The sequence below is a fragment of the Myxine glutinosa genome, chromosome 10, assembly GCF_964187855.1.
Source record: "Myxine glutinosa chromosome 10, kmMyxGlut1.1, whole genome shotgun sequence".
NCBI classification, from domain to species: domain Eukaryota; kingdom Metazoa; phylum Chordata; class Myxini; order Myxiniformes; family Myxinidae; genus Myxine; species Myxine glutinosa.
The window spans coordinates 82,545,697-82,560,381 of record NC_136270.1 but is presented as its reverse complement, the minus strand read 5'-3'; the positions used below and the strand labels follow the sequence as shown (position 1 = coordinate 82,560,381).

At 44.7% G+C, this 14,685-nt stretch overlaps 1 protein-coding gene across 3 annotated transcripts in view; it reads left to right on the top strand.

The window, feature by feature from the left end:
- The window catches only part of DRC4 (dynein regulatory complex subunit 4), a 79,503-nt gene that overhangs the window by 963 nt on the left and 63,855 nt on the right, over positions 1–14,685 (top strand). The gene's annotated exons all lie outside the window — the stretch shown is intronic.

Sequence of the window (14,685 nt, the reverse complement as noted above, 5' to 3'; positions counted from 1 at the left end):
ACACCCATGCAGAATGTTTTAATGATAATTTGTACGTTATATGTCACGTGGTATGGCAGCCATCTTGGATTAAACGCAAATAATTTAAAAAATATTTCTTGGAAACTACTGAATGGAAAAATTTGAAACTTGGCACATTGTCAAGTACTCCCAATGGGGAACAAAATCAGGTTAATGATGACATCATAAGTGAAGTGGTATACCAGCCAAAAATGTTTTATTCGAATTCCTTATCCTAAAAATCTGAAATTGCACATGATCTATGACCCATTTATATTGAAATATTAAATTTATGACATCATAGGTCACATGGTTTGGCAGCTATATTGGATTGAAGGAAAATATTAAATAATTATATTTCTGAAACCGCTCACCTTATTGATGCAAAATTTTACAAATATCATCTAACAGCACTGTTGCATATAGTTTGAAAATGATGATGTCATAGGTCATGTGGTTTGGCAGCCATCTTGGATAGAAAAACGAACCTTATCCAATCAACACGAAACTTCACAAACGTGATCCACTACCCATACATATGCAGAGTGATGGCATCTACCCGTTGTGGGACCATGCGGAGGCATATTGCCGACACAGTCACATTGTTCTAATTTTTAAATGGAAGGGGACCCTTTTTTTCGTTTCTTTTTTTGGAAAATGGTCTCAATGTACATGACATTCCCTCCCCCCCCCCCCCCCCCCAAAAAAACACAAATCATACCAGATTTTTACCTGCCCACCCCTTCCCAACCCTCCCCCCACCACCCCCTAACCCCCTCCTCCAAAAAATAAAAATGACACAAGTCATGTGCCAGACATGTCAGTTTTCTACCCCCAAACAAATATCATGATCTGGGTCATATACCTGACATATCATAAATATCATATACCTGACATGTCACCTGCACATTCACTCGGCCTATTAAAGACACAATCCACAATTCTAAACAAATATAAATGCATGGTAAAAGAAAAAAAAACTCCATTCTTCAGGCAATTTGCTAGTTTTAGAACCAGTCGTATTTTGCATAATTTTAATCGTAAGCGTGCACTGAATTTTAATGCAGCGGCTACGATGGAACCTACTTACGCAGACATGTACACAGATCAGTATTGCTCGTGTATCACACATATGATAGATATGTCAGAACAGAAAGTGGCAGTACAGCTCTCTGCGCTGTGGCTCAGAAGCTATAAAAACTCAATATTCACATGGGGAAAATTATCAATTCAGAGAATGGTGCAACAGTTGGACACAAAGATATGGATATTTTTCGGGATGTTTGACAAAATATAAGTCATAAAAAAATGAGGTGGCTTCAAAAAAGGAAGCGGGCGGGGACGATCAGCTGGAATTTTGTTTTATTTGGCCTAATCCAATTTTATTATTTTACAATCTCTTCTCTTGTTCGGCTTTTTTGCGTCAGTATTAGGCAATGAACTGTACAAGATATATATACTAGCTTGGCTCGGCTCGCTATGCTCGCCTCACCACGCGTCGTTACAGAGGAACGGGCTTGTTTTAGCTGAGAATAATGACTGTCCCTGACTTGCTCTGTGTTGTCATGATTTACACCGATCATAATATAAACAATTATTTTGCACAAATTTATTTGTAGTGTTTGTGATATTACATTTTTATAAGCAATTTAGGTTGAAGATTTAAGTTCAATTTTTTTATTTTTTTTTCAAAAAAGAACCCCTCAGCACATACATACGGGAAGGGTAGGTGCAGACTGGAAGTTTGGGACGATTACACCTCACCACCACGAAATTGAAAACACCTCACCACCATGTAATTCAAAACGCCTCACCACCATGTAATTCAAAACACCTCACCACCATGTGATTTTAAAATACCTCACCACCACGTGATTTAAAAACACTTCACCACCACGTAATTCAAAATACCTCACCACCACGTAATTAAAAACACTTCATCACCATGGAAACAAAAGTTTGAGGGAGTAGTTCAGTGACAACACAACATAGGCACTGCGCAGATATATATATATATATATATATATAGTTACGGTTTTGAGGTTTGTACAGTGAGTTCAATAAATGTTAAAGGTTTGCCCCCCATAGATAGTCACACAAGCAACATGTAGCCTCATTTGTAGTATAGTTATTTCTTTAGTCCGTGGGCCGAGTAGGGTTTACATGCACCCCCCCCCCCCCCCCCCACAACTTAACTTCCCGGGTATGTCCATGTACCCCCCACTCTAGGGGTTAGGAAAAACCATGTTAACAGAAAAAAAACTCATTCCCAAGGTACCTCCCACGCATATTTTGATGTTACCCCCGCTGTGTCAGTGATTTCTGAAAATTAGGGGTAGGCGAAATTCAAATGGCCATAACTTTTTACCTAGTCATCCTATGGTTGCATATGACCCCTCAAAATGTTTGTCCTGGGACACTCTTTACAATGATATGTGTTATATGCAAATGAGGTCACTAATGAGGTCACCAGAGGTCAAACTATGAGGGAATGAGTTTTTTTCTGTTAACATGGTTTTTTCTAACCCCTAGGGTGGGGGGTACATGGACATACCCGGGAAGTTAAGTTGTGGGGGGGGGGGGTGCATGTAAACCCTACTCAGCCCACGGACTATTGTACATACGTGTGGGAATCATTAAACCCATCTGTTCCTTCTTCCTTCCTGATTCGATCGTTCCCGTGATTTCTCCATTTGACGAAGCGTGGCACGAATAAGATCGCTCCAATCGGGTTCCACTAGATGAGACTGCGCGGATCATGTGTACGCAAACCGCTCGGCGTACTCCAACCTCACGTGGTTCATGCGAGATTTGCTACCTCATTTCCGTGGCGGCGCGAGTACTTAGGTACGAGCGAGAATTTGGTCCCGAAACCCTATTTTGCGCTCGCCCAGAAAGGACGTAATAAATCTCGGTTCCGCCAGGCCAGTAAAGACAAGGGGATTACTCCCCCCTTGATAAGGGGAAGAAGGCCGTCGAGAGAACCGTAACAATATATATATATATATACAGTCACGTGAAAAACTAAGTACACCCCAAGTAAAGTTTTGACTTTTTCAACATATTTCAACATATAGCTATTTGATGTTCATTTCAACAATATTGATAGATAAAGGTGATATAGGATAACAAATATCATGAAACATTTACATTTTGTAGTCCATTGTATAATTTAAATAAACATAAATGCAAATTTCGCATGTGGAAAAAGTAAGTACACCCCTACATTTATCACGACTTCAAATACCTAAAATTAGAATCAGGTGCACCACCTCAGGTGCAAATGATTAGAACATCGTTGGAGAAGATCTTGGAGGAACCTGTCTTATTTAAACCTCAGACATTTAGTTTGGTTTGCTCTTTGTTGTTGAAGTGTGCGGCGTCACCATGCCTAGATCAAAAGAGCTCTCTGAGGGCTTCAGAAAGAAGGTTATAGATGCCTACGAGTCTGGGAAGGGATTTAAAAAGATCTCCAAACAATTTGAATTCAATCATTCGACTGTCTGGAAGATCATCCACAAGTGGAGAAGGTTCCAAACAACTGCCAACTTGTTCAGGCCAGGCTGCCCCAGCAAGTTCAGCCCGAGAGCAGACCGCAAGATGCTGAAAGAAGTCTCTAAGAACCCCAGAATGTCATCTTTGGACATACAAGTAGCTCTTGCCACTGTTGATGTCAAAGTGCACGAGTCTACCATTAGTAAGAGGCTGCATAAATTTGATCTACATGGGAGATGTGCCAGGAGGAAACCTTTGTTGTCCAGAAAGAACATCAGGGCAAGACTAAAGTTTGCCAATGAACACCTAGGCAAAGACCAGCACTTCTGGAACAATGTGCTCTGGACAGATGAGTCAAAGGTAGAGCTATTTGGCCACAGTACCAGAAGACATCTTTGGCGAAAACCAAAGACAGCATTTGACCACAAGAACCTGACACCAACTGTAAAGCATGGTGGTGGAAATATTATGGTTTGGGGCAGCTTTGCTGCATCAGGGCCTGGGCAGCTCACCATCATGGAATCCACTATGAATTCTTCATTGTACCAGAGGGTGCTTCAGGATAATGTGAGGCCATCTGTCGGAAAGTTAAAGCTCAACCGAAGGTGGACCTTGCAACATGACAATGACCCGAAACATACCAGTAAATCCACCAAGGAATGGCTGAAAAGAAAGAAATGGAGGGTTCTGGAATGGCCAAGTCAAAGCCCGGATCTAAATCCCATCGAGATGTTGTGGGGGGATTTGAAACGAGCTGTGCATGCAAGAAATCCCTCAAACATCGCACAGCTGAAAGAATTCTGCATGAAGGAGTGGGAAAAAATTCTCCCAGTCGATGTCAGAGACTGGTAGACAGTTATAAGAAACGCCTACTTGAGGTTGTTTCTGCGAAAGGGGGCAATACCACCTATTAGAGCCAAGGGTGTACTTACTTTTTCCACATGCAAAATTTGCGTTTATGTTTATATAAATTATACAATGGACTACAAAATGTAAATGTTTCATGATATTTGTTATATTATATCACCTTTATCTATCAATATTGTTGAAATGAAGATCAAATAGTTGTATGTTGAAATATGTTGAAAAAGTCAAAACTTTACATTGGGTGTACTTACTTTTTCACGTGACTATATATATATATATGTGGACGCCCGAACAATGAACATCTCATTCCAAAATCATGGGCATTAGTATGGAGTTGGTTCCCCCCTTTGCTGCCATAACAGCCTCCACTCTTCTGGGAAGGCTTTCCACTGGATGTTGGAACATTGCTGCAGGGATTTGCTTCGATTCAGCCATAAGAGCATTAGTGAGGTCGGGCACTGATGTTGGACGATTAGGCCTGGCTCGCAGTCGGCGTTCCAATTCATCCCAAAGGTGTTCGATGGGGTTGAGGTCAGGCCTCTGTGCAGGCCAGTCAAGTTCTTCCACACCGATCTCAACAAACCATTTCTGTATAGACCTCGCCTTGTGCACGTGGCCATTGTCATGCTGAAGCAGGAAAGGGCGTTCCCCAAACTGTTGCCACCAAGTTGGAAGCACATAATCGTCTAGAATGTCATTGTATACTGTAGCGTTAAGATTTCCCTTCACTGGAACTAAGGGGCCTAGCCGAACCATGAAAAACAGCCCCAGACCATTATTCCTCCGCCACCAAACTTTACAGTTGGCTCTATGCATTCGGGCAGGTAGTGTTCTCCTGGCATCCGTCAAACCCAGATTCGTCCATCGGACTGCCAGATGGTGAAGCGTGATTCATTACTCCAGAGAACGCATTTCCACTGCTCCAGAGTCCAATGGCGGCGAGCTTTACACCACTCCAGCCGACGTTTGGCATTGCGCATGGTGATCTTAGGCTTGTGTGCGGCTGCTCGGCCATGGAAACCCATTTCATGAAGGTCCCGACGAACAGTTGTTGTGCTGACATTGCTTCCAGAGGCAGTTTGGAACTCGGTAGTGAGTGTTGCAACCGAGGACAGACAATTTTTACGTGCTACGCGCTTCACCACTCGGCGGTCCCGTTCTGTGAGCTTATGTGGCCTACCACTTCGCGGCTGAGCTGTTGTTGCTCCTAGACGTTTCCACTTCACAATAACAGCACTTACAGTTGACCGGGACAGCTCTAGCAGGGCAGAAATTTGACGAACTGCCTTGTTGGAAAGGTGGCATTCGATGACGTGCCACGTTGAAAGTCACTGAGCTCTTCAGTATGGCCCATTCTACTGCCAATGTTTGTCTATGGAGATTGCATGGCTGTGTGCTTGATTATATATACCTGTCAGCAATGGGTGTGGCCGGAACAGCCGAATCCACTAATTAGAAGGGGTGTTCGCATACATTTGGTTATGTGTATATATAGAAGGGTTTCAGTACCTATGATGCAGTGTGCAGACGCCATATTGGTTGGCAAGCTGAACAAGCAAGAAAAGGTAAACGACCGAACAAGGCCAAATAATTAGCATAACCTTCCATTGCAGTGTCAGAATAATGAGATAAATGTGCTAGATTGTAGGGCTACTGATGCTACCGTTGCCAGGGAAGTGAATACAACCAACCACGGAGGAGTCATATGAATGGAAAATGTGTAACATTGGAAGAAACTTCATCAGGATGCAGTGAGGGCGAAATGATCCATATTGAGCATTGAGCATGATCAAAGACAATGGATACACACCCCCCCCCCCCCCTCACAGCGTATATCATCCTCGGTCTTAGTGAAATGTTTATTATTCTGAACATCCACACCAGAGATCATTCTGACTGATGGCATTGTGGGTAATCTCAACTGAAAAATGTTCGGTACACTGAAAAAAACCCATCAAGGAGGGTGCATCTTGCCTCAGCTTTCTCTGCATTACTACTACTAGAGGGACCCGCTCCTTACGGAAGCCGTCAGGCAGGTCATGTTATTACCTTTATGATTCTGAATACCATCGCAAAGTACCCTCCCTACGAGCGATCTTGTTCCAAGCATGCAACAATGCAACATGTTCTTTTGACACATCACTTTATTTGGGTGGTGTATAGGCAACAGACCGCTGCTTCGATCACTCCCAAAAATACAATTAACCCGGGTTACATATACAAAGCAAAAACATATGTACTGCTTATGTGCACACATAATACTTTGTGGTTATATAGCTCAGATAATTCCAATTGCATCCCCACCTCCTCCTCGAAGGAAGAAAATACCAAGATGAGTGAAATTTATTTTTCATCAAAACATCAAATGAAGCATGCACATGTACAAATAACTTCAGGGTGCTCTCATTAATCCCTGAAAGCTTCAGCTTTCTTAGTCAAATCCTCTCAGAGGAGTAGATGATACATACATGCATACATACATAAGTCGTGGTCAAAAATATTGGCGCCCTTGCACTTTTTTCAAATAACTCACAATTTTCTCTCAAAATAAGTTGAAATTGACAAAAGTATTTGGTCTCCACAATTCTGTATTTCACTGTTAATATAACAGAACCTTTGTTTTTGATTCAGAACTTAATATATCCTTTTAAATCCTAAAATAAAAAGAAATGGCATTGACAAAATTATTGACACCCGAGACAAAATAATTTGGTAACACAGCCTTTGAACTAAATAACTGCAGTCAAGCACTTCCTATAGCCATGAATGAGCTTCCTACACCTCTCTACTGGGAGTTTGGCCCACTCTTCTTGTGCAAAATGCTGCAGTTCTCCCAGATTTGAAGGGAGCCTTCTCTCAACTGCTATTTTCAGATCTCCCCACAGGTGTTCAATGGGATTTAGATCTGGACTCAATGCTGGCCATTGCAGAACCGTCCAGCATTTTGTCTTGAACCATACCTGGGTGATTTTTGAAGTGTGTTTGGGGTCATTGTCCTGCTGCAAGACCAATCACCTTCGACGGAGACCCAGCTTTTTGACACTGGGTTGAACATTGTGCTCCAAAATGCATTGGTAATCTCCTGATTTCATGATGCCATGCACACATTCAAGGTACCGAGTGCCAGAGGCAGCACAGCAACCCCAAAACATCACTGAACCACATCCATGTTTGACTGTAGGGAAGGTGTTCTTTTCTTTGAATTTTGCCAAATTCCAGTCGGGCTTTCTTATGTCTCTCTCAGCAGGAGAGTCCTCCTGGGTCTGCTACCATAGAACCCCCTTTCATTGAGTTGGCGATGGATAGTTCGAGTTGAAAGTGTCGTACCTTGTGTCTGAAGGTCAGCTTGAATCTGTTTGGCAGTTGATCGAGGTGCTTTCTCCACCAGTGGAACAATCCTTCGCTACAATCTTCGATCAAGGTTTCTGTTGTGGCCACGTCCAGGGAGGTTGGCTACAGTGCCATGGGCCTTAAACTTCCTGATAACATTGTGTACGGTGGACACAGGAACATCAAGGTCTCTGGGGGTGTACTTGTAGCCTTGAGATTGTCCATGCTTGGCTACAATCTTGTGTCTGACCTCAGACAATTCTCTGGTTTTCTTTCTTTTTCCATGCAATTGTGGTGCACACAGTGACACAAAACAGCAGAATGACTCCTTTTCTTTATTCAAACTGGTTGAATGAATGATTTTTATATTGCAGGCACCTGAAACTCACTACAGGTGAGTTCAATTCCAAAGTAAAGGAGAATCACCTGCTTGAAATCTAATTATTTCTAACAACTTCTAAAAGATGCCAATAATATTGTCCGGGCCATTTTAGGATTTCTGTGTGGAATAAGCTAAGATTGTTGTAAAGATTTCTGTGTAAAATGGAGGCGGCAGCGATTCTCGAAGCTCCACACGGTCTCCACGTTTTCAAATTTAAGTCTGTTCACAATTGTATTTTGTCAAAACTGTATTTATCGTTCGGTGTGTGAAGTGATAGGGTGCCCCTTGGAAGTTTCTCGGTGTTTATCTTTCATAAATTAATCGTCTGTTTGCCGCGTCGCGAGCAAGGCCTTTGCCGTGTCGCGAGCGATTTGAAATCGAAGTTAAGTAATTGTTCCCATTTGTATTTTCGTTATAACTGTATTTATTTTATGGTGTGTACGTACGTATATTGTGTCCCGAGGAAGATTTTCGGTGCAAATCTTTCATACCTGTATTGAAAATCGTGTTAATTCGTGTCGTGTCTTGAGGCCTTGTACAGTGTACACTGTACAACCTTGAGGCTTTGTTTTTCTCTCAGCGGTCCGTCGTTTGTGATCCAATAACTTTCGTTCTCTGTTTTCCCAGTCTTTTCACCCCATAGCCTACTTCCTTGTGTAAATCTCAACTCAAAAAAAAATAAAAAAAATTCCTTCTCTGTTCTCATTCGTTTATTCATTCTTATTCGTTCGTTCGTTCTTCGACCACGTGTTTCTCCCCCATTTCCCCAGATAGTTTTCACTGTTATTAACCTTCAATGTTTACACTTTCCCCTCAAGTTATGTATTCCGTCATATATTATAACACCTTTTCTTCTTCTTCTTTAAAAGGCTGCTTTCGACTTGCTCACCAAATCTATTCATCCCAAAAAAAAATTCCATCTCTTATAGTGCCTTTTTTCTACATTCCCTAAACTCTCCTGCACTCCATCCTCCATCCAGCGTCCTCAAACATATTTTTGACTCGAAGGTCACAAGAAACTCATTTTGCAATAAATGTTCGTTTCCCATTAATCGTACACTTTCTAAAATCAAATCTCACCCCTCCCCTCCAAATCTTCCCCATAACCCCTACCCTCCAAATCTTCCCCATCACCCATCCCTTTCAAATCTTCCCCCTTTCCCCTCCCCTCCTAATCCTCCCCATCACCCATCCCTTTCAAATCTCCCCCCTTGCCCCCTCCCTCCTAAACTACCCCCTCACCCCTCCCCTCCAAGACTCCCCCTCGCCCCTCCCCTCCTAGACTCCTCCCTCACCCTCCCCTCCAAATCTCCCCCATATCCCATCCCTTTCAAATCCCTCCCCTTGTCCCTTCCCTCCCAAACTCCCCCTCGCCCCTCCCCTCCAAATCTTCCCCATCACCCATCCCTTTCAAATCTCCCCCCTTGCCCCCTCCCTCCTAAACTACCCCCTCACCCCTCCCCGCCAAGACGCCCCCTCGCCCCTCCCCTCCTAGACTCCTCCCTCACCCCTCCCCTCCAAATCTCCCCCATATCCCATCCCTTTCAAATCCCTCCCCTTGTCCCTTCCCTCCCAAACTCCCCCCTCACCCCTCCCCTTCAAATCTCCCCACCCTCATTGCTTCAAAATTTCCCCCCTCTCACTCCCCCTCCTCAAAGCGTCCTCCCCGCTTCTTCCCCCTTCCAACTCTCACCTCCATCTCCCCCAACCTTCTGCCTCGCTCTTCCCCCTCCTCAAATAACACCTCATTGTGCCTCACCCAATCACCATCAAACCTTTTGTCCGCCCCATCCTTCCCTTTCTCCGAGCTATTCTGAAATCTCTGACACACCTTCAACAGCTCTCCCTACCTCTTCCACCTCTTCCACATCTTACCCTGCCCCTCCTCCCCCCTGTTCTGTATCCGATGCTCCCCCTTCCTCTTCATTAATGGTATGGACCTCAAACATCCGGGGTCTTCGTTCAAACTTAACTGATCTCTCCATACAGGTTGCTTCTGTCAAACCAGACGTGATCTGCTTAACAGAAACTTTCCTCCTTCATGATGTCTCTGTTTCCTTAGTATCTCTCCCGGGTTACTCCCTCCTCCGGTATGATAGACCTGAGCCTCGTCCTGGAGGTGGGATTGCTATCTTTATCAAAAACTCTCTTCCTCACTCGCCCTGCACTGTACTCTCTCCACCTCACCCCCAGGAATACCTCTGGCTACGGCTTCCCCTTCGCTCCCACCTCTTGTTCATATGTGTGTTGTACCGTCCACCAAACAGTGATGACTCCATCTACATCTCGCTGTCTGATAATATGGACCAACTTCTATCTACTCATCCCAACTCTCTCTTCCTCATATGTGGTGATTTCAACTGTCATCATGCCAGTTGGCTGGGTGTGGGTACCTCCCTCACCAGCCATGGCTCCTCAGCAAAGGACTTCTGCGACTCACTGGGACTGACACAATCTGTCAATTTCCCGACCCGGATCTCAGTCAATGGAGCATCTTTTCTTCTGGACTTGGTTTTGACTAACTTCCCTGAAAATGTCTGCTGCTCTTCTTCTGCGCCAATCGGATCATCTGATCATGTCCTTGTTAAAGTGGACATCTCTCTGACCATTCTCAGAGAGCCTGCTCAGCGTCGACGAGTCTGGCATTTCACTCAGGCCAACTGGCACGGTCTTCAAGCAGCCATCAATCATCTGGACTGGTCTCCCATCTTTACCACCTCTGACATCAACTCATCCTGAAATTTCTTCCAAAGTAAATTGCTCTCCCTCATGCACAGATTTATCCCATCTCGTCTTCAGTTGTCATACCCTTCCTCCCGTCCATGGTACACGGAATCTTGTGGTGAGGCTGTTGCCCAGAAACAACTTGCCTTCGTCTCCTGGAAAGCAAATCCAACGGAAGGAAATCTCATTTCCTTTCACAAAGCCCGAAACAAGTGTGTGTCCACCCTCAGGAGAGCCAGGAAACAATATCTCTCCGTTCTCAAGACCGAACTCTCTTATCTGTCTCCCTCTTCCAAATGCTGGTGGCATCTGGTCAAATCCGTTTCTGGTGTTTGTTCCCCCTCCATCCCCTCCCTTACCTCAAACGGCTACACAGCTGACTCCGCACATGAAAAAGCTGAATGCCTCAACTCTGTGTTTGCCTCTAAATCTTGTGTCCCAAACCCATCCCTCTCTGTACCCACTATACCCAGTCGTACCCAGCTGCTCCTGGACTCTGTGTCCTTTCCTCCTGACAAGGTGGAAAAGTTTATGTCAACCCTCGACCCTGATTCTGCAACTGGACCGGACGGCATCAGCCCACGGGTCCTAAAATCCTGCTCTGCCGCTCTATCTCACCCTCTCTCTGTTCTCTTCACCCTCTCTTTTGCTCAAGGTCAACTGCCATCTGCTTGGAAATCAGCCAACATCACCGCTTTGCACAAAAAAGGTGCAAAAACAGATCCTAGCAACTACAGACCAATCAGCCTTCTCCCAATTATCAGCAAAGTCATGGAATCCATCATTGCTTCGGATATGAAATCTTTCCTCTTCTCCAATGGCTTGATCTCTGAGCATCAATTTGGTTTCAGACCAGGTCACTCTACTCTGGACATGCTGCTTCTGCTGTCTCAACAATGGATGGAGGTCCTCAATGCCAAACAGGAAATTAGAGCTGTCTCCCTTGACATATCACGTGCCTTCGATACGGTCTGGCACCCCGCTCTGCTCACCAAACTCTCCTCTTTTGGTATCCATGGAAATCTCCACGCATGGCTGGCTGACTTCCTCTCTAGTCGTCGTCAACGTGTGGCCCTGAATGGGGTTCTCTCATCTCCTCTTCCTGTTCAGGCTGGAGTTCCCCAAGGCAGTGTTCTGGGTCCTGTGCTTTTTCTGGTCTTCATCAATGATCTCTCTGACTCTCTTGGAAATCCTCTCTATCTCTTTGCTGATGACTCCACTCTCTGCCGCTCCATTCCGCTTCCCTCAGATCGGTAGTCTGCAGCCTCCTCACTCTCTGAAGACTTGGACAAAATCACAGACTGGTCAAACAAGTGGAACATGTCTTTCAATCCTGACAAATCTCACACTCTTGCTATGTCTCTCCGAAAAGATCGACTGGACAACCCTCCCATCTACTTTCTCAACAATCCTCTCCAAGAAGTTCTGTCGCTCAAGCTTTTGGGTCTCACTATCTGCCATGATCTTTCTTGGGAAAACCACATTTCCAAGCTGGCCTCCAAAGCCAGTCGCCAACTGGGCATCCTCCGTCATGTGAAGTCCTGCCTCGGCACACCTGAGCTCCTCACCACATACAAGGCTTTCATCCGTAGCTCAATGGAATACTGTTCTCGCCTATGGGCCGGTGCTCCTGCCTCACACCTAGCTCAGCTTCACGCTGTTGAAACCAAAGCTTTCAGAATTATTGGAATCTCCCGCGATGAAGCTATCTCTGAGGGCCTTTCACTCACTCACCGCAGGCAGGTAGGTGGTCTTTCTGTCTTCTACCGATTCCTCTCCGGCCTTGCACCCCCAGCTCTCTCTGTGCTCTGTCCCCCAAATATTCCTACAGGTCGCACAAGATCTGCCAGCAAGCCTCTGATGGTTAAACTGCCGAAATCTCGGCTCTCTGCTCACCTTCACTCTTTCATGCCTCTTTTCTCCCGCCTCTGGAACAAACTCCCTCACTCCCTTCAATCCCACTCCTCCCTCCAGGTCTTTAAAACAGCTGTTCACCACCATCTCTTATCTTCCCCCATCCAAAACCTTGATCTTTTCTACCCCCGCTAATTCACCCCAGATCCACCTTGTTTGAAATTCCAACTTCTTTCCTGGAAGTCCTGGCTGTGTCCATATGTTTTATACCTCTCCCACCCCCCCCCCCTTCCCATGCCCCCCCCCCAAAGCCCTCGCCCTCTCTCAGATCTCTCGATGTCTCCATGTCTCTCGGTCCCTGCTCTCAAATGTTATGTTTGTGTCCTTCCCCCTCTCTCCCCATCTTGTCTACCGCTCCCGATGTTATATGTTTTTGTGTCGGTTTGTCTTTCTGTGTGATTAATGTTCGCTCTTTCACGAGCCTCGATCTTGTATACAAAAAAAAGAAAAGAAAAAAAAAAAGACTTTCATAAGAGGTAAAATGAAATGTTTGTGGAGGAAAAAGAAAAATGCAGAAAAGAAACCGGAAGAGGAGAGGAGAAAAATCGGCTGGGGAAGGAGACAGCTGTGAGTCACATTGAGGCTGCGAGCGGACTTCCTCGATATTGGTCGCGAATTAATTGTGGCCTTCCGTGAAAGGGATGGCCCACCACATTGTCCCAAATTGTGAATGCAATTAAACCTGCATCTCAGGGTTTGCTACCAAGCGTGAACTATTGCTGGCGGGAAAGCAAGCACCTTCATTGCAGGCCGATCCACCATTTTTCCTCAAGGAGGCCGTCCACCTGGTGCTTCGTGTTTTGTCATTGGGATTCCCATATCGACCTCTTTGTGTTGATCGCCGTTGGTTTCCATATCGGCTTAATTCCCATATTGACAGCATTGTGTTGATCGCCGTTGGTTTCCATATCGGCTTAATCGTTGATGGACGTGGGGCGTGGATTGCACTCACGTTTTTGGGGATCGTTACCCCGCGTCACCATCTGCCCGACCTCTCACCTCATAACTCCTCATCCGCAGCCGCGCCGATACTTGCCTATTGTTCTTGGCGTTCTGTACAACTTCGACCTTCGCCCAGTGTGGGGATTCGTGCACGGCCTTTAGGATTGTTACATTCCATTCACGTTTGGCGTATCATGAGTTTATTGCTTTTGAGAGCATTGGGGGAATGATGGTACCATCATATGTATTGTTCATTTGATGCAAGTGATATTTTCATTGTACTTTCTTTAAGAGTGTTATTATTGTGTATGTGAGAGTTCTTAATACAATAATTACTTGTTTTGTTCAACACAATTGCATTGGTGTGGTTTTACCATGGTTTATTAAAACACTCAAAATAACAAATCTTTCTGCCGAGTTCCCTCTCGAGACTCTGAGGGGCACCGTAACCAGAGTTTGGGGAGATAACACTTAACAATGTGGATTCCAAAATATTTTTTAATTTCAACAATTTTCTGGAAGAAATGGTGCATTATTTGAAAAAGTGCAAGGGTGCCAATATTTGTAGCCACGACTGTACATACATACATATCTATGGTACGTACATTGGCTCTATTATATATTAACCCAAAAAGTTCCTGTGCATCATTTACACCGATGTGAAATGAGAAATGAAAACAAACACATCATGCTGTTTGATCATATTGATATTTAGTGTTTGCTAAACATGAAATTGACATGAGAACGTCAACACATGTTTGCAAGACATGTCTCCAGAGGCTCGAACAAATGTGCGGTTAAACGTCAGTTAGAAGCTCATATCTGATGAGACCACCATTGATGTTGACACACACTTGGCAACGGTGCCTCATTTGGGGACATAAGATGGTTGAAGAAAGCTAGAGGGATGTCATTCCAGATATGTACCAAGGCCTGTCGCAGTTGGGCCAATGTAGTCGGCTGGTTTTGAAGACGGCACAGTCGTCATTTCATTTCATCCCACACATGTTCTATGGGAGAAAGATTAGGCG